Source organism: Ovis aries, chromosome 10 (assembly GCF_016772045.2).
Source record: "Ovis aries strain OAR_USU_Benz2616 breed Rambouillet chromosome 10, ARS-UI_Ramb_v3.0, whole genome shotgun sequence".
Taxonomy (NCBI): domain Eukaryota; kingdom Metazoa; phylum Chordata; class Mammalia; order Artiodactyla; family Bovidae; genus Ovis; species Ovis aries.
In genome coordinates, this window is record NC_056063.1 from 27,910,481 (window position 1) to 27,936,174 (window position 25,694).

General features: G+C 37.1%; 1 protein-coding gene and 1 long non-coding RNA gene across 6 annotated transcripts in view; one reads left to right on the plus strand and one right to left on the minus strand.

Annotated features, from left to right (window-relative positions):
* The window catches only part of LOC132657298 (uncharacterized), a 50,092-nt gene extending 41,082 nt beyond the window's left edge, over positions 1–9,010 (minus strand). The window contains exons 1-2 of the long non-coding RNA XR_009595230.1: positions 8,839–9,010; positions 2,502–2,602 (exon numbers count right to left, since the gene is read on the minus strand). This is a non-coding gene — a long non-coding RNA (uncharacterized LOC132657298). The remainder of the gene's footprint in view (positions 1–2,501; positions 2,603–8,838) is intronic.
* Positions 1–25,694, plus strand: part of STARD13 (StAR related lipid transfer domain containing 13) — a 573,794-nt gene that overhangs the window by 164,477 nt on the left and 383,623 nt on the right. The window contains exon 3 of one of the 5 annotated variants that reach the window (XM_060394453.1): positions 16,773–25,445. The exons of 3 other annotated variants lie outside the window; for them this stretch is intronic. The gene's annotated coding sequence lies outside the window, so the exon portion shown is untranslated. Of the gene's footprint in view, positions 1–9,346; positions 25,446–25,694 lie in introns of those variants that run through there. One more of the 5 variants, XM_060394452.1, reaches the window with a different exon arrangement.

Below are 25,694 nucleotides of genomic sequence, written 5' to 3' on the forward strand. Positions count from 1 at the left end.
TAAAATGAAGAGCAGTCTGAAGTTTTCATGGCTATTAACTAAACTTGATACACTGGAAGAAGCAGTCAGGACTTTCATTCAGGTACGCCAGCCCAGACCTCTGAAGTCCAATTTGTAATACACATCTAAAGTCATTCACAAAGACATTTTAAAAATAGAAAAAATGTAATGGAGGAAAAGAGGCATTTCTAAGAATTGAAATTTAAAAATAACAAAAAAAGAATATTTCTGGCAGTAATCACAAGGACTACCTACACAGTTTCAAAAGAAAACACCTTCGATTTGGGAGCAAATACTTGTAGAACAAACGAAAGAACTCAGTAAATAATTTTTTATCAGTGTGTCAAAAAAAATGTTCCAGTTTATTGTGAAGGCTTTTGTGGCTCATCTCGTAAAGAATCCTCCTGCAATGTGGAAGACCTGGGTTTGATCCCTGGGTTGGGAAGATCCCCTGGAGAAGGGATAGGCTACCCACTCCAGTATTCTGACCTGGAGAATTCCATGGACTGTATAGTCCATGGGGTCACAAAAGAGTCGGACAGGACTGAGTGACTTTCACTTTCACTTTGAACTCTAAATTCTATAGATCATTTTTTCTTTTTTAATCTAAATTAACAACATTCAGGATTTAGTCTTTGTTCAAAGCTAACATCTATCTGTCAGGAATCCAGACCTCCCCTCCAATAAATCCTTCCAAGTTTACTTGGATTAATAACTTTACAAACCTATGAATTTCTATAGCAAAGAAGAAAGTAAAAAAGGTTAAGGAGGTAAGAAGGTAACAGAAAGACAAGATTCTTAAGCATTTTTTAATGCAGTGGCATCAACAGCGGCCTTGGAGAGAAATAACACTTTTCTAAAGCTTATTGATGCTTGCACTGAAGGCACTGAGAATAATATGCCATCCGTACAAAGAATGCAAGCCTGTGGAACTATTATCAACAGACTGCAAAAGAGACGGAAAGACCTCAAACCAAACACAAGATGGCTTTAAACTGTGTGGAGCTTTATTTGAAGGACTCTGATTTGGTATTCCTAAATCTTTTCATTCCAACCAAAGCATAAAAATATAAAGCTAAAACTTACCTGATAATATTACCAATTCTGAAATACATATATTAATATTTAACGAGTAATCAGGGGTTTTAAGAATTTTTAAATGGTGGATAGCTTGTGTATACAAAATAATTCTTTACTTACATACTCTCTAAAGGGGTTGGTTCTCTCTGGGTTGTTGTTGCCAAGATTTGTTCAGTTTCACCTGGCAACAATTTTTATGATGCCTTGAAAGGACCCCTTTCTTGTGGTCCAATATTCCCAAGATTTATTATGTTCAGTTCTCCCACATTTTCAGGTGGCATTTCCCATTTTTTTCAGTCAAGTAGATTCCGTGGAAAAAAACAAACCAACCTAGGCCTTTCTTCTTTTGAAGGCTAATCCTTTTCCCTTTAAAATAATTTCCTCTGTTTCCCTAAGATATTATGCTTTGAAACAGTCTATAAAGAGACTGTTTCGACATTTTTAAAGATAAATTTGAATTTAAGTTTGTAAACCAAGGTAACGTTCTGTCAGAGAAAATATTTATATATAAAATACTTTCAAAAATGTTACACTATGATGCAGTTGAGTAGACAGGTAAATAAATATATACACGTTGGCTTAAAGCTCAACATTCAGAAAATGAAGATCATGGCATCTGGTCCCATCACTTCATGGGAAATAGATGGGAAACAGTGGAAACAGTGTCAGACTTTATTTTGGGGGGCTCCAAAATCACGGCAGATGGTGATTGCAGCCAAGAAATTAAAAGACGCTTACTCCTTGGAAGAAAAGTTATGACCAACCTAGATAGCATATTCAAAAGCAGAGACATTACTTTGCCAACAAAGGTCCATCTAGTCAAGGCTATGGTTTTTCCAAGGGTCATGTATGGATGTGAGAGTTAGACTGTGAAGAAGGCTGAGCACCCAAGAATTGTTGCTTTTGAACTGTGGTGTTGGAGAAGACTCTTGAGAGTCTGTTGGACTGCAAGGAGATCCAACCAGTCTATTGTGAAGGAGATCAGCCCTGGGATTTCTTTGAAGGGAATGATGCTAAAGCTGAAACTCCAGTACTTTGGCCACCTCATGGGAAGAGTTGACTCACTGGAAAAGACTTTGATGCTGGGAGGGATTGGGGGCAGGAGGAGAAGGGGACGACCGAGGATGAGATGGCTGGATGGCATCACTGACTCGATGGACGTGAGTCTGAGTGAACTCCAGGAGTTGGTGATGGACAGGGAGGCCTGGCGTGCTGTCATTCATGGCGTCGCAAAGAGTCGGACACGACTGAGCGACTGAACTGAACTGAACTCAGGATATTACCTACAATGTCAGTGACTGTCTTATTAATAGTTTATATCAAGCTCCCAGAACATGAAAATAATACCCACATATAACTCAGGCTTATAGAATAAAATACCACAGACTGGGTGGTTTAAACAATAGACATGAATTTCTCACAGTTCTGGAGGCTGGAAGTCCAAGATCAAGGCACCAGCAGGTTTGGTTCTTGGTGAGGGCTCTCTTCCATGTTCACAGAAGGTTGTCTTCTTCCTGTGTCCCTATATGGCAGAGAGAAGAGGCTCTGGTGTCTCTTCATATTCTTTTACGTGCACAAATCCCATTATGGGGGCTCCACCATCATGACCTCATCTATACCTAATTACCTCCCGAAGGCCTCACCACCTAACACTCACAATGGGTGTTAGTGCTTCAACATATGATTTCAGGGGGAACACATTTAGTTCATAACACCAATTACATGATAAGGTACATGAAGTACCTTAACTCCTCTATTCTCTAGTTTTACTGTATTCCAATTGTACTCAAATCCTGCCAAAGCTAAGGTATATCTGAATGTCATGTTTTGTGCTTAAATGAGATTTCTTTTAGCTGAAAAATGTAGGTGCTCTTTTGGGGAAATAAGACATAACAGTATAAAGAAACTTCCCAAAGCATCCCATTTTGAGTTTCCAATAAAGAACATAATAGCAGTTCAAAAAAATATTTCCAAAGCACCTAGTATATAGCAGACACAGGGCCAGTACTAGGATTACAAAGATGAATGAGACAATGACCATGCTGAAGAAAGTATATCAAATAATAAAATAGTAAATCTTATGAAGAATTTGAATTCATAAGCTTCAAAAAAGCAAGAAATCATTTCCCTAAATAAGCTCATCATAAAACTAATGGCTACAGGTCTCAAAACATTTTTGAGGAATATTATGTGAAATTTCAAAAGTAGATTTTTTCCCCTAGATTTGTAGAGAATTACTATGCTACTTGGAAATAATCATTTCTTGGAAATAATCACAAGTCAGTAAAATGCCTAAAGTCAAGTCTGAATTTTAAAGTATCAAGTTCAGTTTATTTAAAGTTCTAAAAGAGCAACATAGTATCCTAATTTATACACTGATATCTATGGCTAAAGGAGCAACATTAGGATTTCTTTACACAAGATATCTTATCTCATGTTAACTTATAAACTCAGTGGTGCCCTACAGACCTGAATGAGAGGCAGGATGATTTCATCTAGCTGGGTGTTGCTTTGATAAGCCTGTTTCTCTTTTCACATGATCAATCACCAAATGTCTACTTCAAGAAGTAGGACTCTAAATATCTGACTCATTACCAAGGAATACAATGTAAGCATGTGGAAGTTGATAGACCCATAAACCCAGAATATTTAAAATTATTTTTATAAGAAATTTCCATAATGGGAACAAATAAGTGAGAAATAAAAGTACAGAAAGAAAAAGATAAGGGAGGCAGGAAGGGGATGAATAAACATTGATAGCATCTTTTACCAATACCTAACCACTATTATTCCACAAGAACAAGAAGGAATCATCTTGATTTTACAACGTCCATTTCTTTATGAATTTCTCTATCAGAAATCATACATACTGAAAGTCCATTATATTGTGCAGAATGCCAGTCTTAACTGCAAATATGACAGCATTAACCTTCATTTGTTATTACTTTTGATGGTTCTTCCTTCACAAGAAGCCTGTGTCTGGGAAAGTTTCACAGCCACAGTTGTGTCATGCACATTTCTGAGGAAGAAACATGGTTATCTCCAAATGCGGGTCTTCAGAAATAAGACAGACTATAAAAATGAACCTAATATTAACTAAAGATGGAGTATCACAGTCAACAAAACCCTTTACCCGAATTCTGATATTAAGACCTAATATCTTTCTCTCAAGTTTTTAAGTGAAGATAGTGAAGTAAGGAGAGGATCAGTTTTGCCCAGAGTCACTTAATAAATAACAGCAAGGGCGTGTTCTCCCAAAGGGCATCATTAACCATCTTCAGTAAGTCATTTCAACTTCCAAGTTAAACTAGCATATCATCTGTTAATAATACTTTCTCTCACCCACTACATTCCTATTACATTCTCTTGAATTTGCAGGACATTTCAATGTAAAATTGGTGAGAACAGAATTCCCTATGTATCCTACTTTTAAAGGGAATAACAGTATTTTACTTTTAAATAAGGTTAAAATGGGTGTTGGTTTGAGATAGACATCCTAACATACGAAGGAATTAGCCTTCTAAGTTATGCTTTTGGGAAAATATTTAAGAATTAAGTACAGAATTTTCCCAAATGACTTTTGTAAACACAATGAATAAAATTATACAGGATTTTCTTATTTTACCTATTGATACAATGTGATACCAATACATTCCTTGATACTGAAGCATCTTTATTAGTTTCTGCTGCAGTAACCAAAAATAAAAAACCAAACCACATGTTATGTTAAGGCAGTGGATTGCAAGCTCTGTTACAGCCTGCAGGTTGACTCCACTGTTTTCTCCCTGCGTCCAGGCTGAAGGAGCGACAGTAATCATAGCAGAGGGGGTAATACAGAGAGACTGAGTGAATCATGCAACTGTTCTTAATGCTTGTGCTTGAAAATGGCAAATCTGACAACCATTCAGATTCCACTGGCCAAAGCAAGTCACATGGTCAAGCACAGCATCAATGAGGTATAGAGATAAACTCCTTCAACAGTGTGGGGAACGGAGAATGAATATTTGTGAAAAGTAACACAAACTGTCATACTTATAGTCAAAGAACAGACCCTTTCAGGCCACGGTAAATTATTCTTTTAATACACTACTAAATCTATGTGCTAATACATTATATATATGCATAATCATAAGTGAGAGTGGGTATATAATTTTCATGCTTTTTTCCCAAGGATTTAGTAGGCTGATTTTATTTGCTTAGTAAAATGAAATGGGAGATGGGATGGGGAGGGAGATGGGAGGGAGGTTCAAGAGGAAGGGGACATATGTATAATCTGCTATGGCTGATTCATGTTGATGATTGACAGAAAAAAAAATTCTGCAAAGCAATTCTCTTTCAATTAAAATTTTTTTAAAGTAAAAAAGATGAAATGGGTAGCTTTCTATATTTTCTTTATGTTCTATATGTGGTTTTACTTATTTCTCTTAAGGATAAAACATTTCACCAGTACTACCTAGAACTGGATCCTTTGCTGGGGGAAGTAATTACCCGGATAACTTTGGAAAACATTTTTATGTTAATAGTAGAATACCACTAGATTTTTAAGTAGTTTTTTATTTTCCTAGAAATCATCCACATCATGATTTTCAAATCTGATAGTGATATATTATATGTACACATTTAACATGTTTTCTACATGTTATAACTCCTCCATCACTTCTAATCTTTATGGGATGTTCCACATTTACTATTTTGTGGTTTCTTTACCTTTTCCTCCCCATTTTCTAACACTTTTACTATTATTGCTTTTATCTTTACAGTAGTCTTCCTTTTGATTTCTCCTTTTCCATTTTCTAAATTATTTAACAAAAGTCTTGCTCACAGAATAAAAGAAAAAATCTAGCCAGAATATTTTTAGAGCAGCATTAATTCCATTAAAATGAAAACTCAGTGAGAGCTGTATTTCTACCGCTGTGTTCACTAATAATCCTCAAGCATCTAGCACAGTATCTTCTTCACACAGAGGAGTTTCACAGTATTCATTCAGAGAAATCTGTTTCTGTAGTCTTTGTTTCCTTTTAGACACTATGGTTATTTCTTAATTCCAAGAGGCTTGAATTGTTTAAACTTTCAATATCTTAAAAAAAAAACTTTCAATATCTTATCTAATTCTGTGGTTCTCAGATTTTGACACCTATCAGACTAGCTTGAAGAACTTAGGGAAAAAAACACTGATTTTTACATTTTAAAACTTGGGCTCTCCCCTCAGTTTCTGATTCATTAGGGTCGAGGTTTGGCTCTAGAATTTATATTTCTAATAAATTCCCAAGTGATCCTGAAGTCATGCCGGGATCCACATTTTGAGATTTACTGGCTATTTCATTGTATGAAAATGTTGGTTCTGCTTTGGAAAATTTATTTGAGTTAGCTATCATTTTAACTATGTTTTTACAACCCTAAGGGTCATCATTTACTTTTTGTGTAACTGAAGATAGACTAACAGTTGTATAGTACAATGTATATTAAACAAGTCTTGTTTAATTCTTGGTATTAGAATAGCCTCCTCTGTTCATGGAATTTTCCAGGCAAGAATACTGGAGTGGGTTGCCATTTCCTTCTCCTCATCAGTCTACTCCACAGCAATAGCCTTAGTCCTTTTTCAGGAAACTATGTTGTATCAAGAAGTTTTCTATGCAGTGTGCTCACAATGAATTCATTCCTTTATTTACTTCAAGGCCATTATTAAAATCGCTTTTGACTCATAAAAACTTTACTGAATTATTGCCAAAGTAGCATTTCAGTTGTCTTCACTGATTTTTTCAAGTGAAAGCATTAGTGGCTCAGACCTGCCCCACTCTTTGAGACCCCATGGACAGTAACTGGCCAGGCTCCTCTATTCACAGGATTCTTCAGGCAAGAATACTTGAGTGGGTTGTCATTCCCTTCTACAGGAGATCTTTCCAATTCAGGGATCCAACCTGGGTCTCTGGCATTGCAGGCAGATCCTTTACCATCTTTCCTGAGCCACCAGGGAAGTCCTCATTGATCTTTAGTCAATATTAAAGATCTTTAATCATTGACATTTAATTAATATTAATTTTCAAATCAAGGGTGTATCAGTTATTTTTCATCATTAAGGTCAGTTAATCAGAGCAAACATTCTAAACTTTTTAAAAGTTTTAGAAATGATTTCAGCTATGAACATAAAACCTCTCCAAAAATATTTGTATTTCAATTATGTGCAAGGATAAAACTCATAGTGCACAGCACACTTTTTTCACTGAAAGTAAATGCAGTGACATAGTCACGATTTGACAGAATTAACTGAAGAGAAAAAGCCTGCAAACAAGATTAAGTAAGCCATTTTCACAAATGAGATGACCATGTTTAGAAATGAAAACAGTGTGTATATTTGTATTGAATAAACAGCACAATATGGGTGGAATAGGGTTGGCAGAGGATTTAGAAAAAAAAAACAAAAGAATCTGGCAAGATGCTAAAGGACTTTGGAAAAGCCTGGTGTCTACCAAAAAGCAAAATGAGAAAGTTAGGTAGGGCATAGCAACTTTATCCTTAATTCTAGTCATTTCTTATTTACTGACTTTTAATAGCTAATGGGAAGGGCAGAAATTCCACCAAAACTCATTGAAATATTTAGTATACCTGGTATCACAGCACCCTCTATCACACTATAATTTACAGAACACATTTATGTGCAGCAGCGGCTTTAACTGTGAATATTCATTTATGTACAATTTTCTGGATCTAGTGCTTAGTTCATTACTTTTCAACAATGGATTTCTCCGGTTTCTATCATTAGCATCCAACCATAAGAGCATGACTGCACGTGCTGACAAAGTAACTCTGAACTCCAAATTATTGCAGATGTGATCCTAGTACCAAGGACCTGTATTAAGCATCACCAGATAATTTATCAGAACTATAATTATATTAGATTGGCAAAAAAATTCATTCAGGGTTTTCCTTAACATCTTAAGGGAAAACTGGAAGGAACATTGCGACAACCCAATAGAATTCTACTCCCTGACGTTCTCAGTTAAAAACTTTAGGGTTAAGGCCCATCTGGTTTAATAAGCCTTCCAGGGACATCTAATGAGTGGACATCTAACGAGTTTGAGAACCACGAGTAGGAGAAACGCCCAGTGGAGCAGTCTAGTCAGTGGGAGCTGGAGTCTACAGGAAACTTACTTCACTAGCTTTCACTAGTACTCCCATACTCGGTTACCACACCATTCCAATAAGGAAGTAATAACCACCCAAAATTAGCTACATATATATCATCAGGACTACACCTTTCCAGGAAAATCGAGGTTTCCAAGCAACATCCAGGGAGAATTTACGTTGATTTTGCTGCCTTGGGAGAAATGAGGTTTCTCTCTGTTAATCTCTAGAAACACGCCACGCAAACAAACCTACATACACCATGGGTGTTCCTGAGACTACCTTTCTGAAATCTCTTTAGCCTGTTTTTATAGCAAAGTCCCCACTTCCTCAGGGGCTCCAGACACATGCTGCATGTTTTTACAACACAGCTTTAATAAGCTAAAGGAAACAAAAGCTTTTATAGCACAGAGCATTCTAAGCCACAAGGTCTGTGCCATCTTCCCACCCAAGAGAGAAATAATGGCCTCTTGTCTCTTGGAACTAATGAATTGATAACTGAGAAAAATGCCTAAGAGGTATTCAGGAACAAGTCGTGAGGAAACAAAAAAACGTTTTGTTTTGTTTTTCTGGACTTAAAACTAGAGAAAGAACTCAGCTTCCTCTCCATCTTGGGTATTTATAGCTAACACGTACAAGAAGCTTCCGGTGCGAAGTCCTACAAGTACCTCCTGCGTGAGAACTCGGCAGGGCGAAAGCTCGGGTCTCTCTCCCTTTCCGAGGGCGAGTGACGAAAGCCCAGGCCACATTTTCTCTGGAAGATTCCGGGAGAAAGGCGCGCGCCCCCTCTGCGGGCAGCGAGAGACTCAGCACCAGATGGCGCTGCCGCACCAAGAGCCGGAGCCTGGGCGGCACAGCAGAAGGGAAGAAGCGTCACCAGATTCTTTCCTCTGCGCCCGTCGCCGGAAGTCGGCGCTGGCGCCAGCCTCTGGTCCCGGATATTAAGACTTTGGATGGTTACCGCGTGAGGGCGGGGTTAGAACCGGAACCGAACGGCGACCGTCAGGCCTCGGGGCGGAAGCCCCGGGCGGCGCTAGTGGGGGGCTGATTTCTGGTGCGCGCGCCTCGGCGGGAGCGTGAGGCGGGGCCTCGCCGTGCGCTTGCGCATTGTGAGGACGTATGCGCAGCGCGTACGTCTTTCTCCATATTTGCACGTTTGCTGGCCCGGCAAGGCGGAAATGGTGGCGTAGTAGGTGTTTTTTTTTCTTCCCGCTCACAGGGTTTGAGTTTCTGGCTCTGAGTCAGGTTTCTGGAAATCTTTGTGGAAAATTAATAGTATGCTCGAGCTGTATTTTCCTCTTGAGTATTATGTAAGCCAAATGCTTGCTGGGCGCGGTCCCAATGCTGGGATGGGCCCAGCCTTTCCTTCTAAATGTCTTCCTAAACCGGCTTGACCCACCCACTGTGTCTTTAAGCACCAGTCCTGAGGCGGTAGGGGTGTCACTAAGAAAAAGGAACTATTCGTGAGGAACATAAAAGCGCTTCTTATTATGTAAGGAAGCATGTCTTTTGGTCTTTTAGCAGTGCTTAAGAATTTAAGGAGTTAATTAGCTTTATTTTTCCCTTTCTGTCAAAAACACTTTATATTCTGTGTTTTATGGTGTGGTCTTGGTCTTATCAAATTTTAGCTAAAGTAAGGCTGTCCGTGCTGTGTTTGAAAGGAACAGCATGTCCCTTTTCCATTATTACGAGTCAGAGGCAAACCACTTAATAGACGGACAGTGGTAAACTCGTGAGAGTTCACTGCCTTTGTTTTGTGAGGCAACATGGAAACAACCAAGAAGGTGGCAAAAATAAAATCTGTGAAACTGTACCCACCCAATTTTAATTTTAGACTCTTCTGAAAGTGTCAGATGCAGGTACTCAGTTCTTCCAAGGAATTTCTTCAGCTTTGGTAAACACTTTTAACTTTGTATTTCAGAATTCTTCCCAGTCTGCTGCCTACATAAAAACTAAGTACTTGTGCAAGCCAGAGCAGTAGAAACTTTTCAGCAGTTATACTGAGAGAAACAGACTGGGGAATACAAGAAAGATAGCCTGCAGTAGCCATTTTACGATTTTTGGATAAAACCTTTTCATGGTTTTGGTTGTAGGTGTTGTAAAGAGAGCAGTTGTGGGTTGAGGAGTACCTTGATACTTTATTTATGTGAAAAGCCAAAAAAAATTTTTTTCCAAAAGGTGGACAATACTAGAGGATCATTGAAGACTCATCACCAGTAGTGTGAGAAGGACGCAAGATGGAGTGGGAAGTAATGGAAACACTAATATGTAAACATTAGCCTTCCTTTAGATTAAATTAGATAAAGACCATGAAAAGGTCAGAGCTAAAGCAAATAGATGTGGAAAGCCTGATTAGGAAGACAGGAAAAATAGATTTTAGACCTCAAATGGAATGCGTAGAATAAGGAGTAAGTTCATTATATGGTTCAGTTTTGGAAATAATGCATTTAGCTGCTTATTTTAACTTTTGGTGCATTCCAGTCTTCCCTGTGTCTCGTATATAACCAACCTTAAATTGAGACGATACTTAGTTTTGCCACCATTATACTAGTAACTTACACTAGCATAGTGCTTCATAGTAAAGAATTATTAATTCTGGCTATATGTATGCCACAAATAGTGGCATTAAAGCCAGTTCCCTGCAAATACCCTCAACTCTTTGTCCCTGACTTCTGCTTTCCTGGCAAAACCCAGATCATAAATGAATTCACGCATTTATCTTTTCTTGCCTGTACTTAAACCCAGGCAGCTTAACAATTGGGTGGACTAATGTGACCTCATCCAAATGGTCTCTCCTACTCTTTTCTGTAGTTATTTTGCTCGCTTTAAACGAAGTGTCTCTTTCTTTCTCTACACCTTTGGAATCACTAACTTTCTCCTCAACCAGTGACTTTGCCTCATCCTTATTGGAAAAAGAGTTGTGAGCCTTGCCAAGAATTCTCTCATCTTCCCACCATCTAGTCTACTTGCACCTGCCTCTTTATCTTTCCTTTAGTTTCACAGAATGATGAGTCTTTCAGTCACGTGGCAACAGTTGAGATTGTTTTTAGTTTTAGCCATTTGAATGGATATATAGTGCTATTTTATTTTTGTGAAGTATGTTAAAAAACTTTGCCCATTTAAAAAATTGAGTTTGTTTCCTTGTAATTAAGTTGTGGGAGTTATTTGTATACTACGTACATATATTTTTTTCTTTGTTGAGATATGATTGGCAAACAAAGCTGTACGTGTTTATGTAAACACCTATATGTATACATGTATATGTATAGAACTTAGTAAGTTTGGAGTTAAGTATATATCCACAATGTATGTCATAATTAGACCCATCACCTCTAAAAATTTCGTCCTGCTTTCAATTTTTATTATTAAGTGATAAGAACACTTAGCATAAGCTCTACCCTCTTAGCAAATTTTAATACAGCATTCTTAACTGTAGGGACTTTATGTACAATACAGTTCTAAGACTTAATGATTGTGTTTAGCAAACTTTGTACCCTTTGGATAATACCTCTCCTTTCTCCTCCCCTGTATACTTTTTTTTTTTTTTTTTTTGGTCAAAATGTGTGTTGTGAATATTTTTATTCCAGTTTGTAACCTGTCTTTCATTTTCTTAACATTTTGAAGAAAAGTTATTGTAGCTTGTATTTTTCTAAGAATTTATACGTATCATCCAAATACTAAAGTTCCCTAGCATAAAGATGTAAATAAAGCCCTCTTACTTTCCTTTTAATATTCACAGTACATTACATTTAGGCCTAGAATGCACTGAAGGTTAATTTTTTTATATGGTATTAATATAACAATAGGGGGTGATACCTTTATTTAAAAAAAATAAGAATCCAGTTATTCCAACAGCGTTTGTTGAAAAGATTCTCCTTTCCTCTACTGGATATCACCTTTGCACCTTGGTCAAAAATCAACTAATTTTCTGAGTCTGTTCAGTTCCCTTGATAAGCATGATGTATCCATGTGCCAACTTACCCAACTTTTTTTTTTCATTATTGTTTTGGCCATTCCAAGTTTTTGTGTGTTTTTTGCATTTTAATATAAATTTTACAATTGGTGTTTCAATGTCTATAAAGTCTATTGGGATTTTGGTTGGAATTCTGGTGAATCTATTGATCAGTTTGGGAAGGATTGACATTTTAAAAATACTGAATTTTGCTGTCTATGATTATGTCATATCTCTCCATTTATTTATTTTGATGTTTGTAATTTTCAGCATAGAAGTCTTGCACATATATTGTTAAATTTATTCTTAAGTATCTCATGTCTTTCATTATAAACAAATTTAAAATGTTTAATTTATTATAAATGTACTTTAAATTGCATTTTTAGTTTATTGAGTCATAGTTTTCAACTTCAGAATTTGTATTTGATTCTTATTTGTAGTTTATTGTTCTCTAGTGAACTTCTGACATGGGCCTAATAGCTTCAACATTTTGGTCATCTATGGATCTTATTTCTATTCCCTTTTCTTATTTTTGTTTCCTAGTATGCCCAGAAATTCTTAATGAAATGCTGTCTTGTTTGTGAAAAATATTAGGCTCTGAGTCATGTTTTTTTTTTTTTTACTTCCAGAGAAGATTTTACTTTTGCTTCTGTTAGGAAACTAGGCTCAGAGCAAAACACCTTAGCTTAAATGGCTTTCAGTCTGTTAGGTCTAGCCTATTTCAGATTCATTCTTACTCGTAGGGTGGCCTTTTTTCTGTCCCAACTGAAAGCCTGAGGTGTTTTTAAAGGCTCTTCCTTCCTAGTTGCCTCCAAAGTCCAATTTATATTTTCTCAGAAGTATGGGACTCGTGAAAGCTCTTGACTTCCATTTTTCTAAGCTGCCTGCTTCTAAATCACTCTTTCTGAGTGATTTCTCAGCCTCTGGAACAACTTTCAAATTAGCAAATGAGTCAAGGGGAAAAGCAGAGTTGAACATAGGCAGACTTCTCTGCACCTTCTCCTTAGGATCTTGTCCTTTCAAGATGCTATCAAAAAGATATTTTTTATATTTTACCCAGCTTTTCTAGTTCACAGTTTATAGGGGTGAGACTACTGTTTTTAAAAGTCTATTACTAGCAGAAATAAATGTCTTTATTCTGAGAATCTCAATGATGCTAATAAAGGTAGTACTCTTTTTTTCTGTACCATTGTCACCACTTCTTGTCCCCACACATCAGAAACAACCCAGAAGACACACCAATGGCTTGCTTTCTTGCTTCTGGAGGTGTCTCTAGGGCCTCCTAGAAGTAATATTCTCTAGCCACAGATGGCTTCCTAAGGAATACTCTTAACTCTCTTTAGGGTTTGCCTGACTCTGTATTCTGCCCTGGCCTCCTTCCAGTGAGGAACTATGATGGTTCTGCTGCTGCTGCTGTTGCTAAGTCGCTTCAGTCGTGTCTGACTCTGTGCGACCCCATAGACGGCAGCCCACCAGGCTCCACGGTCCCTGGGATTCTCCAGGCAAGAACACTGGAGTGGGTTGCCATTTCCTTCTCCAGTGCATGAAAGTGAAGTCACTCAGTCGTGTCCGACCCTTAGCAACTCCATGGACTGCAGCCTACCAGGCTCCTCTGTCCATGGGATTTTCCAGGCAAGAGTACTGGAGTGGGTTGCCATTTCCTTCTCTGATGATGGTTCTACTTCTACCCAAACCAGCGTTACTGTGCTATAGCTGTAAATTCAGTCTCTCTCCATTGGTGCTTTCACAATACAAATACATGTTACAGTCAGGCAGGAAGAAGTGTGTCCTATTATTTTTTATAGCTAATTAGTAATATATATTGGAGAAGGCAATGGCACCCCACTCCAGTACTCTTGCCTGGAAAATCCCATGAACGGTGGAGCCTGGCAGGCTGCAGTCCATGGGGTCGCTGAGGGTTGGACACGACTGAGCGACTTCACTTCAGTTTTCACTTTCATGCATTGAAGAAGGAAATGGCAACCCACTCCAGTGTTCTTGCCTGGAGAATCCTAGGGACCGTGGAGCCTGGTGGGCTGCCGTCTATGGGGTCGCACAGAGTCAAACACGACTGAAGCGACTTGGCAGCAACAGAAGCAGTAATATATATATGCTCCCCAACAGAGAATGGATTTGACTTCTTACTGTAATTTCAAGTAGTAATCGTATACATTGCCCCCCAGTTTGTGCTATAGAAAGGCCAGAATGACCAGACTTTAACCCAGATCCTACCACTTCTTCCATGGATGAAATTGAGCAAGTTAAGTTTTCTAAGCTTCAATTTCCCTAATTTGAAAGATGTCTGCTTTCCAGGGTCAAAAAAAAGATGGGCTAAAAAAAAACATACTGCTTGTAATGTCCTATACATGATAGGTTCTATTATTACCTATACAATTTTTTCTGGAGAAAGATAATTTTAACTTCAAGGGGAAGTGGTAAGCCATAACTTCCTCGTGTGGCAGCCATGTTTAAGAATCCATAATATTGCAGATTTTTGCTCATCACATAGTTTATTTTATTCAATAAACATTGATTGAAACTCTGTTAAATACTGAGCACTGCACCAGTACACTGGGATGCAAAAATAGTGGAATATCTTTCCTCCCAGCAGTGTAGATATAGCTTTTCCATTTTATTGAAAGACAGAACTATTCATTCGAAACGGTTTTACTTTTACTTAGTGTTCAAATGTAAGAGTTTATTGTTTCATTCTCTTGCTGCTATTTAACAAATCCTGAAATAGTATATGTTACCTAGAATGAAACTTATTAGAATAATCTAGAGTAAAATTTGGTTTAAAGAAGCTCTAACATGAGTGACTTCCAAGGGACTTATGTTACTAACAAACCAATAGACCAGCGTACTGATTGCCAGGAGAAATATCAATAACCTCAGATATGCAGATGACACCACCCTTTTGGCAGAAAGTGAAGAAGAACTAAAGAGCCTCTTGATGAGAGTGAAAAAGTTGGCTTAAAGCTCAACATTCAGAGAACTAAGATCATGGCATCCGGTCCCATCACTTCATGGCAAATAGATGGGGAAACAGTGGAAACAGTGGCTGACTTTGTTTTTCTGGGCTCCAAAATCGCTGCAGATGGTGATTGCAGCCAAGAAATTAAAAGACGCTTACTCCTTGGAAGGAAAGTTATGACCAACCTAGACAGAATATTAAAAAGCAGAGACATTACTTTGCCAACAAAGGTCCATCTAGTCAAGGCTATGGTTTTTCCAGTAGTCAGTGAGAGTTGGACTATAAAGAAAGCTGAGTGCCGAAGAATTGATGCTTTTTAAGTGTGGTGTTGGAGAAGACTCTTGAGAGTCCCTTGGACTGCAAGGAGATCCAACCAGTCCATCCTAAAGGAGATCAGTCCTGGATGCTCATTGGAGGGACTAATGTTGAAGCTGAAACTCCAATACTTTGGCCACCTCATGGGAAGAGCTGACTCATTTGAAAAGACCCTGATGTTGGGAAAGATTGAGGGCAGGAGGAGAAGGGGACTACAGAGGATGAGATGGCTGGATGGCATCATTGACACAATGGACATGGGTTTGTGTGGACTCCAGGAGTTGGTGATGGACAGGGAGGCCTGGCGTGGTGCAGTTCATGGGGTTGCAAAGATTCGGACCACGACTGAGCGACTGAACTGAACTGAACTGAAGCAGTGTCATAAAATAGAACCTGAATTCTGCTCTAGTGTACTAATAATGAGCTTGATTCATCCAGAGATTAGAGAATAGGCTGTTATCAAACAATGGAGGGAAGTTCTGTTCAGCATGCTGGTGGAGGACTTACTTTAAAGAGGAAAACTAGTTTGTTTTGTAGTTGGATGTTCACTAAAAGAACTATCTTCCAGCTTTTCCCTTTTAACTCTGCTCTTTAAATCATTCTAGTTCAGACAGTTGTGGTGGTGGTAGTGATTTAGTTGCTAAGTCGTCCCCAACTCTTGCAACCCATGGACTTATAGCCTGCCAGGCTTCTCTGTCTGCGGAATTCTCCAGGCAAGAATACTGGAGTGGGTTGCCATTTCCTTCTCCAGGGGATCTTCCTGATCCAGGAATCGAACCCAGGTCTCGTGCACTGCAGCAGATTCTTTAAGAACTGAACTATGAGGGAAGTTGTAAGCTCCATGAGTAGAGAACCTTGTCAGACAGTTGTAAACTGCTTGAATACAGAGCCTTGTCTTCAATATTTATCATGTCTGCTCATACCCATCCCTAATGTGTACCTAATTCCTGTCCTACCAGGGAGCATAATGGCTGTACAGTAAGAATAGACTGAGTAATTTCATAACATCCTCATATCCAGTAGGAGATTCTCCCATGATAAAATATCTTTCAAAATTGAATATTCTGTTTTCTGAGGCTGATTTGCTTTATTATTTAGTGGTTTGCCTTCATTTTCCTAATAGTAGAATAAACAAATGTAGCTTGGAACAGATTTTTTTAAATTTTCATAGTTATGATCATAAAATTATCCAAATTAGTCACACAGATTAAATTTTATAATTTAATTACTTTAAAAATGTGCAAAGAAGTAATGACAATACAATTTCATCATCTTATTGACCATTTCTGTCATACTGCACCGTTTTGTTTTCCATGTTTGAATTTGCAGTTATTGTATCACTGTGAACTGAAGTGAAGTGAAGTCGCTCAGTCGTGTCCGGCTCTTTGCGACCCGTGGACTGTAGCACACCAAGCTCCTCCGTCCATGGGATTCTCCAGGCAAGAATACTGGAGTGGGTTGCCATTTCCTTCTCCAGGGGATCTTCCCAACCCAGGGATCGAACCCAGTTCTCTCATATTGCAGGCAGATGCTTTAACCTCTGCACCACCAGGGAAGCCCTTTGTATCACTGTGGTTTCCTTTGTTTTCAATTGTATCTATTCTATAATCAGTAAACTTATTTGTATTTCCTTTGGAAAGGTCATATATTTAGTTCACTTACACGCACACAGAAAATGACATGCCAAATCTAGACTAGCTTTCCCATAACCCTGCTCTATTAATGTCTTAAAAATCACTAAATACTCTTATTCCAGATCCTAATTAGGTCACGCTAGAGTGTCAGATCTGATCTCTCTGTGTTCCGTAAGGGATTTCTCAGTCCTGTTACATTCCAATAATTTAAGTATAGATTTTCTGGCTATCATCTCGCCTTTTATAATGTGCTTAGATGGGATCAGTAAAACAAATCTGCCCTTCATTTCCCTGAATGGGGTTATTGTAGAGAAATAATAAGTCATAAATAAGGATTCAAAATTTCCTTTATCCCCAAAGCACAAATAGTCATATTGAGGGTTGAGGGATGGAATGTATTTACTTCAGTTTTTGTGGTAAGAAAAAAAATAAGCTTTATATAGTCAAGGTAAAGTTGACATTAGTACAAAACAACATGATATATTCTAAGAACTACTTCCCAAACACACACACTTTGAACACCTTTGTCATATCCTTTTACCATATAAGTGAATTATTTTAAAAATCAAAATAATTGATATTTGCTCTCAGTTTATCTACGTCTTGAAGCTTTAATTTTAAATTTTGCAAAAAATTATATCCTTAATTTATTGCCTAAAATTTTCCCTGATAAAACTTAAAATGCAAATTATTTTTACATAGATGTATTAGTGTGGAATTGTTACAGTTCAAAAATAAATTTTGCTTCCTAAACTTCTCTTAAATCATCAATATTTAAATTTTATCATGATTAAATACTTGATCATCTATCCTATATTGCTTTTAAGTCACCAGTATCAACATTTAAAGGAATACTTGGAGCTAAATTTTCCAGTTATTTTTTTTTTACTTGTTAAAAAACTTTTGTCTACTCATATTCAGATTTATGTACAATAATGGAAACTGATTTTTGCTTTTCCTTATATTCTGTGCAGAATTTGAAAAAGTTACTAAATGAGAAAGGGATGATGTCTTCTTTCATTGAGAAAACAGTTTATTTTGGTTTTCCCTACTGTCTTTGGGGTTAATGTTTCACATGTAATGAATAGTTTGCATAACAGAAGGCCATAGCTTATAGAATAATGAAGCAAGATTGTTTTTATAAAGTAATGTTAAAACAGATCCAAATCCTACCCTCATGGTGCTTGTAGTAGGTACTTAGTGACTAGACTGAAAAGGAAATATATCCAAAGAGCATGTAAACGTTCTATAACCATTTTTAGCAGTGTTTCAGCAGTGAATTCTGTGTGTAAAGGAAATATATTAGAAAAAAAATATTGGGCTTCCCAGGTGGCACAGTGGTAAAGAATCTGCCTGCTGCAGCCGGAAACAGAGATGTAGGTTTGATCCCTGGGTCGGGAAGATCCCCATTTTCTTTTTCTCCTACATAACATTGTACACGATCACAAAAAATGGGTATGAAAATAAATAAATGAAACTGCCAGTTGTAAGCATCTTTAAAACAAAGGTTACGTAACTAAAGTAACTGAAGAGCAAGAGACCTTTTAAAAACATTGAATTCGGAAGCCTACATGTAGAATTACATTTAAATCTAAAGAGAAAATGCCCTTCTTTTCTGTCGTAACTTTCTACTTCTTAACCAACTCTTTCCATGCTTTATGCAGAATATTCATATATTGCTTAGACGCAACTTTACGCAGACAGAAGTATTGTTATCCAGTTAATTCATATGGCTCTCACCGAACTTGGGTACCATTCCAAAGAAGATAATCTTATTCCAAAAGTCTGATACCGCAAAATAACATAATTTTTGAAGTCCTGATGTTTAATAGTAGGAGACTTCAAGGCATAAAATAAAGAGACATTTGATTAATAATGAGAAATTTGAGACAGAAAAAGTGAAAAGTTGACTAACAAAAGGCTACAATTTTAGGGCTGCTTATTGGTTTCCCTGGCCTACCCCAAAACATTTCTGTTGTGATGTCCTACTTATTGATCAGTCGTCAATTATTATTGAAAAATTCTATATTCAAAGTTCTAACCAGTATTCTAATAATTTTCATATCGATTGGAGAAAAAAAAGACACTCACCCAATGGGAAATACCTTATGATTAAGTGTGATGTGGTGTGTCTCGACTGTAGTAGCAAAGAAGGGCAGGATAAGAAGAGCCATCATTTGTTAAGGGCTTAGTACGTGCCGAGAGTTGTCTACACACCATCTCTAATAGTCCTTATAGTCAGATCAGGATGGCTTCTCCATGGAACAGGTCAAGTTTACTCAGGAGTTTGAAGCTTTGATTGACAAGAAAACTTTGCAATTGTAAACAAGGGCCATGGTTTTAAGCTAACATATGACCTAACCTTGTTATTCCTGACCTTTTTCAATCTATGTCAGCATAAACTAATTTGTTTTTTACCAAATATAATCTTTTACTGAACAGAAATAACTTTATAAGGTGAAAAGAAAGCTTTATTTTTTCTTTCTGTCTACCTTCAACTCTATAGAATGGGCTATTTCTTCACCTTTTAAATGATTTCTATGGAGGGTCTCATAGCTTTTCCAATCATTAAAAACAAAAACATCCTTTGGTCACCTTTGGACAGAAGAAGTGTCACTTAAATATTCTGAATCTCCAGGCCATGTGTAATCTTACAACTGCATAGTCTTACCTTATTTGAAGCTTATCCTCAGTGTTGAGAGTGTTTCAGGCGGAGAGACTTGGCAGCGTTTGGGTTCTCCTTTGTTTCTTTCTCATTCTACTGCTTCCTCATGCAGTGTGCCAGCTCTGGGGTCTGATCCTCCAGGGCTGGACCACTGTAAAAGGATCGGAGAAAAAGACTCAGGTTTACACGGCCACTGTTGTAACAATTTGGAACTGACAGTCTGGGGACTCTGATACTTAAAGAAGGCTCTTTAGATTCTTCTGCCTGGAATTTCCAACTACAGTATTCAAATATTGTCCTTTTTCCTGAGTGACCAACACTTAGTCGTAGACGTCAGATTTCACCTCACCAAGATCCTTTCTGTTGAAACCCCAGTGCCCTTTCAAGTGGCTTTCTCCTTTAGGTTTATCTCTTGGGTAAATTAGTCTCTTTTAAAAGACATTTGCTTCCCTGGTGCGTGCGTGTGCGTGCTCAGTCACTTCAGTCGTGTCCGACTCTCTGCAACCCCATGGACCATGGCCCGCCAGGCTGCTCTTGTCTATGGGATTCTCCAGGCAAGAATACTGGAGTGGGTGGCCATTTCTTTCTCCAGTGATAAAGTATGAAGTGAGTGAAGTGAATGAAGTGAAGTCTCTCAGTTGTATCCGACTCTGTGACCCCATAGTCACTCTGCAGGCCACCAGGCTCCCCTGTCCATGAGATTTTCCTTGCAAGAGTACTGGAGTGGGTTGCCATTGCCTTCTCCAACTTACCTGATGACTCAGATGATAAGCAATCTGCCTGCAATGTGGGAGACCTGGGTTCAGTCTCTGGGCTGGGAAGATCCCCTGGAGGAGGGCATGGCAACCTACTCCAGTATTCTTGCCTAGCGAATCCCCATGGACAGAGGACCCTGGCAGGCTACAGTCCATGGGGTCGCAAAAAAGTCAGACGTGACTAAGCGATTAACACTTCCACTTCCAAAAGATATTTTGGCTTATCTCTCTGTCTGGTCAATGTTCATATGGTTGGTAAGACCACTTGTCTTTCCTTGGCCTGCTTGTGTGTAAAAGAGCTCCTAAAATGGCTCTTTCTGTCTGCTCTGCTGCCTTAAGCCGATATGGCCACTGCTACCCTTTTACATTTCTCAGGTCTGAGTCAGACACCATATATAAATCAAATTAATTCATAATTTCATGAGATACAAATACATGATTTGTCAGAAGCACAGCTTTTTTTGGTAACCCCAAAAAACAAACTTTTATCCTGTGTTTTCAGGAAAAAAATTTGTACACACATCTCACTATACACAAAACTCAATTGCATTTGTATTAAGAGCGCTCAAGAGTAAAAGTCAAAGTTTTAAAACTTTTAGAAAGATTTTTATGACTTTTGTTGTTGCTTAGTTTCTAAGTCATGTCTGACTCTTTTGCAACCCCATAGACTGTAGCCTGCCAGACTCTTCTGACCATGGGATTTTCCAGGCAAGAATACTGGAGTGGGTTGCCATTTCCTTCTCCAGGGGATCTTGCCAACACAGGGATCGAATAGATGTCTCCTGTGTGTCTCCTGCATTACAGGCAGGTCCTTTACTGGCTAAGCCAATTTGGGTAATTTTTAAAGGACTTTGGGTAACTTTTAAAAAGGGACTGAGAAAAAGAGCAAGATATCAAAGAAGAAGAAAACTGAAGGGACCAGAAGAAATGCTGAAAATTATAATTCAGGAAATTTTTCTAAGATAAGGATTTGAAGTTGCTCATTATATACTTAAGAATATTGATTCACAATGACTAACACCAAGATATTGTAGTGTACTGGGTTTAAAGAAAAATAAAATATCTGACTATCTAGAAAGAAGAAAAGGACACATGATTTATAAGACATTTCAATTAGATAATTATCAGACTTCAAGAGTAACACTTTATGCTCATAGAAAATAAGTTTATCTTATTAATACTCAAGGGAAAAAAAATGAATCAAGCATTTTGTATCTAGCAAAATTGACTTACAAGTAAAAAGGGCACAGGGGCTCATTAGCCCTTTCTGAAGAAATCTGCTAGAGAATCAACTTCAGGTAATCACATGACCAGAAAGACATACAGTTTGTAAAATTGAGACTGGAAAACTATGTAGAAAAACTCTTAGGTTTTTCAACAGATAACTTGTAGCAAAAATAAGTTTTGGATTAAAGGAAGCTTAAAAGACATACAAAAAATATATAAAGGAGCAAGACTAGCATTATAGGGTACATATTTGACTGCTGAAACATGCAAGGAAATAATTACTGTAAACAAATAATGATTCCTTACAGAAGGAAGAATGGTCTTGCAGTCGGTGTGGAGTATTTAGAGATGTTTTGCATTGTGGAGGGGAAGTTCAGGGACACTTTTACTTCTTGACCTGATGGTGGTTAGATTGTTCACCTTTGAGTAATTCATTAAGCTGTGCATCTGTTTTGTGTATTTTTCTATATTTGTACTTTCTTTTACAATAAAAATATTATTTTGAAAAACTGGTCACAGAGAGGAGGGAGCAGAGAGGCAAGGGAGAGTTAAACTCCAATGAGAAATGTTGAGATACTAGTGTCTATAATGAATGTTTAAAATCTTTTGATAGGTATATAATCTCCTTATATTTCTTAATATAAGTCTCAGTTGTAAAATATAATACAAAAACAAAAATCCACAAGATTCCTGTTACCTACAGACAAAAGTCAAATTCCTTAATATGTAGCATTTTATCTGAGGACCACATTTCATTTTCATACATCATTTGCTTCCATTATCCCCTAGGCATCAACAGATGGAGTCAGATAAAAATCCTCACTATTATTTGAGTATGCTGTATTCTTTTTGTGTTTTTATGCCCTTGGGATTCCTTCCCTCTGAAATACTAGTATTATTCCTTCAAAACTCAGTTAAAGGTTATTTCCTCTATGAACTCTTCCTTTTCCCCAGGCAGAATTATTTACTCTTTTGTCTGTGTTCTCATATCATTTTATATGATACTTTGTCTTAAATCCCTGTAATATTATCTGTCTACATGACATTTTCTCTGTAGACTAGAGCTCTTAAAGAAAATATGTTGTATTTATTTTGTTTCACTGCACTTGGACAGTAATTGGCATATGAGTGAATGAATGAGAAGAGACAGGAAATTGATTAGCTCTAAAGATACTTTACCTAAGAAAGCCTTTGGGTGCAGGGAAAAGATGCAGTTACCTAATCAACTGTGTACAAGTGGAAAAACAAACAAAAGGCCATGAGACTACAAACGCTTGTCTTATATGCCACTATGTTAAGTAGAACTGTGCATCATGTGAGTCTTCTGTGTTCACACATCTCATGTTTTATTCTGTCACTTTTATCCATCTTTAATGGATCATATCGCAGGATTTAAAAGAGGCGTATTAGTTCTTCAACTAGTATGGCGCTTTCTTCTTAGTCTGTTCATGTTGGTGATGTATTGTGGTGATTGATCAAAAAGGGTATAGTCATAGCTCTCACAGAGAATACAATGCAGTTAAAACTCTGGCATCTTGAAGCTGTGACAATATTCTGGGTAAAATATGGGCCAAAAATTTAAATGGGAAGTAATAAATAAAACTTTATGACTAGATCTTATTAATATTCCCATTTTAATCCAATGAGACAGCAGAGGCATAGAGAATTTAAGTAACTTGCTCAAGTCACCACAGTAAGCACGGAAATCAGGACCTGAATTTAGCCAGCAGCCTGCTTTCACTACACTGAGTACAGCACTAAATAAAGGATAGTTATCACTATTCTGATGGAGAAAGGGACTCTTTGTGTCCAGCTTTAGGAATATGGAAAATGAAGGCCTCTCATTTCTCAGATGGATCTGGAATCAAATGTCTTTCTTGGCCATTTAGCAGGATAAGTTAATTAGTCTCAGTTACGGGAAGAACAGATTAGAAAAAATTGTCAAAAATAAATTTAATACAAATTACATAGCTTGGGAAATTTTTCGCATGTGCTTAAATTTCTTCTTTGTGTTCTTAGTGGTCCTTGAAAGTTAATTACACAAGCTTTTTTGAGATACAGAACTAATCTATTACTTGAAAAATAAATGGCAAGGGCAACTTTCAGTCTATGCATGGCTTTGACCATTTATATTTGGGATCAAAATTCATGTTACGTGATTTATACGTGCTGTTGCAACTAGATATTAATAGTTTAAGTGTTTTAAAATATTTTAGTTGTTTTTAAAATGGATGTTTCTTTATAAACATTGTGCTTTCCTCCAAAAAATGATCAAATTAATTATCTTCAATCTCTAAGTCACTTAGCTAGTGAGAGTCTTCTTTGCAAATAAAGAAATTAAAGGATGGCATACTACACCAGTTTGGACAATCAACAGCAGTGAACCACCTCATTCCTTGCTATATTTGCGTAAGCGTAAATGTCTTATCTTAGGAAATTTTTCCTAAGCTTTCTTTATATGAAATTCAAACAAAGATGAGGAAGATAATTTTATTATTTGGGTTTTTTTTTTTTTCAATCCTGTGTCATGGTTTGGTTGTATGTAGCAGAAAAAATTCAATGATTATTACAATCAATGAGGTTTAGTATTTTAGGGCTAATACCTATACATAGGAAAATTTGAAAATAGCTACAAGGATAGCATTTACAAGTTTTCTTGTTGAAGTAGGAAAAACAAAGAGACATTGTTTAAATAAAATGTGAACTATAAAAAGTAAGTAATGGATAAAGATCCAGGAAAAAAGTATTTCAAAGTCAGATATTATTTCTCAGAAAGCTAAGTCTCAGGAAAAATTCTTGTTTGGTTATGTTGTAGTTACAAAAATATTAAACTATTAAAACTATGTATTTAAAGTATTGTAGTAGAGGATAAAAATAAATTCCAATAAAGAACAAAACCTAATTAAGTATTTCTCTGCCTTCATCCATTTTTTCCAAAGAAGAAAACAGTTATGTTCCTCTAGCCACTAGGGCTTCCCATTTGTAATGATGTTAATAAAACACCTCAAATGCTTGTCATTATTTAAAACTCACATCACTTGATCCTCAGAACAGCCCAGAGGCAGAGCACGTATTGTATTTTCTCTGTTTTGGCAGTTTTATTCTTTTATCCATTCATTTACCTGTGATGTACTAGCATAACAATAGCTAACATTAATTCACAACTTGCTATGTACCAGACACGCTTTCAAGTATTTCACACATATAAACTCCCTACAATCTATTGAGTGCAAAATTACTTATTTCTGGTTTTACAGATGAGGCAACCGAAATACAAAGAAGAAATGTTTATTTATAGTCCCACTGCTAGTGAGTGGTACAGCCTGACTTTGAACCCATTACTGTAGCTCCAGAGCTCACATTTTTAATCACTCTTCTCCTCTCTTGGCATGGTAGCTATAAAAACCCATTATTACTATGATCTGATGAAGTAGACAAGCAGAGAAGCACATGGGAAAAAGTATTGTTTATTCAACAAAGATTTATTGAATACTCACTCTGATTCAAACACTGTGCTAGGTATTTGGTGGGAAATTAATCAGACCTCCTCTTTACCCTCCTAGGGCTTACAGTTTAACATAGAAGTTGCTCATTAAACAAATTACAATAATTATGCAAGACAAATGTTTTGCTAGAGGAAATATAAGAATTCACAGAAACATCTGCCAGGAGTGGTGAAGGGCTTCCCAGAGGCAGTGGTGATTAAGCTGATATTTAACAAGTGAGTTGGCTTATCTACCTTGAGTCTGTCTAACCTAAATTCTAGTCTTTTTCATCTAGACAATATAAATAGAACAGAAACAAGAAGGCTATAATATCAAATACAGTATGATTTACAAAATGCAAGAGTCTACATGGGTCTGCTAATAAATTTGAAAAACTTCATGTAATAGACAATGTAATAACATTTTTTGTCAAAATTCGCTCAGTAGTTACTTATCAAAATAGACTGTAAACCAATAGGAGAAAT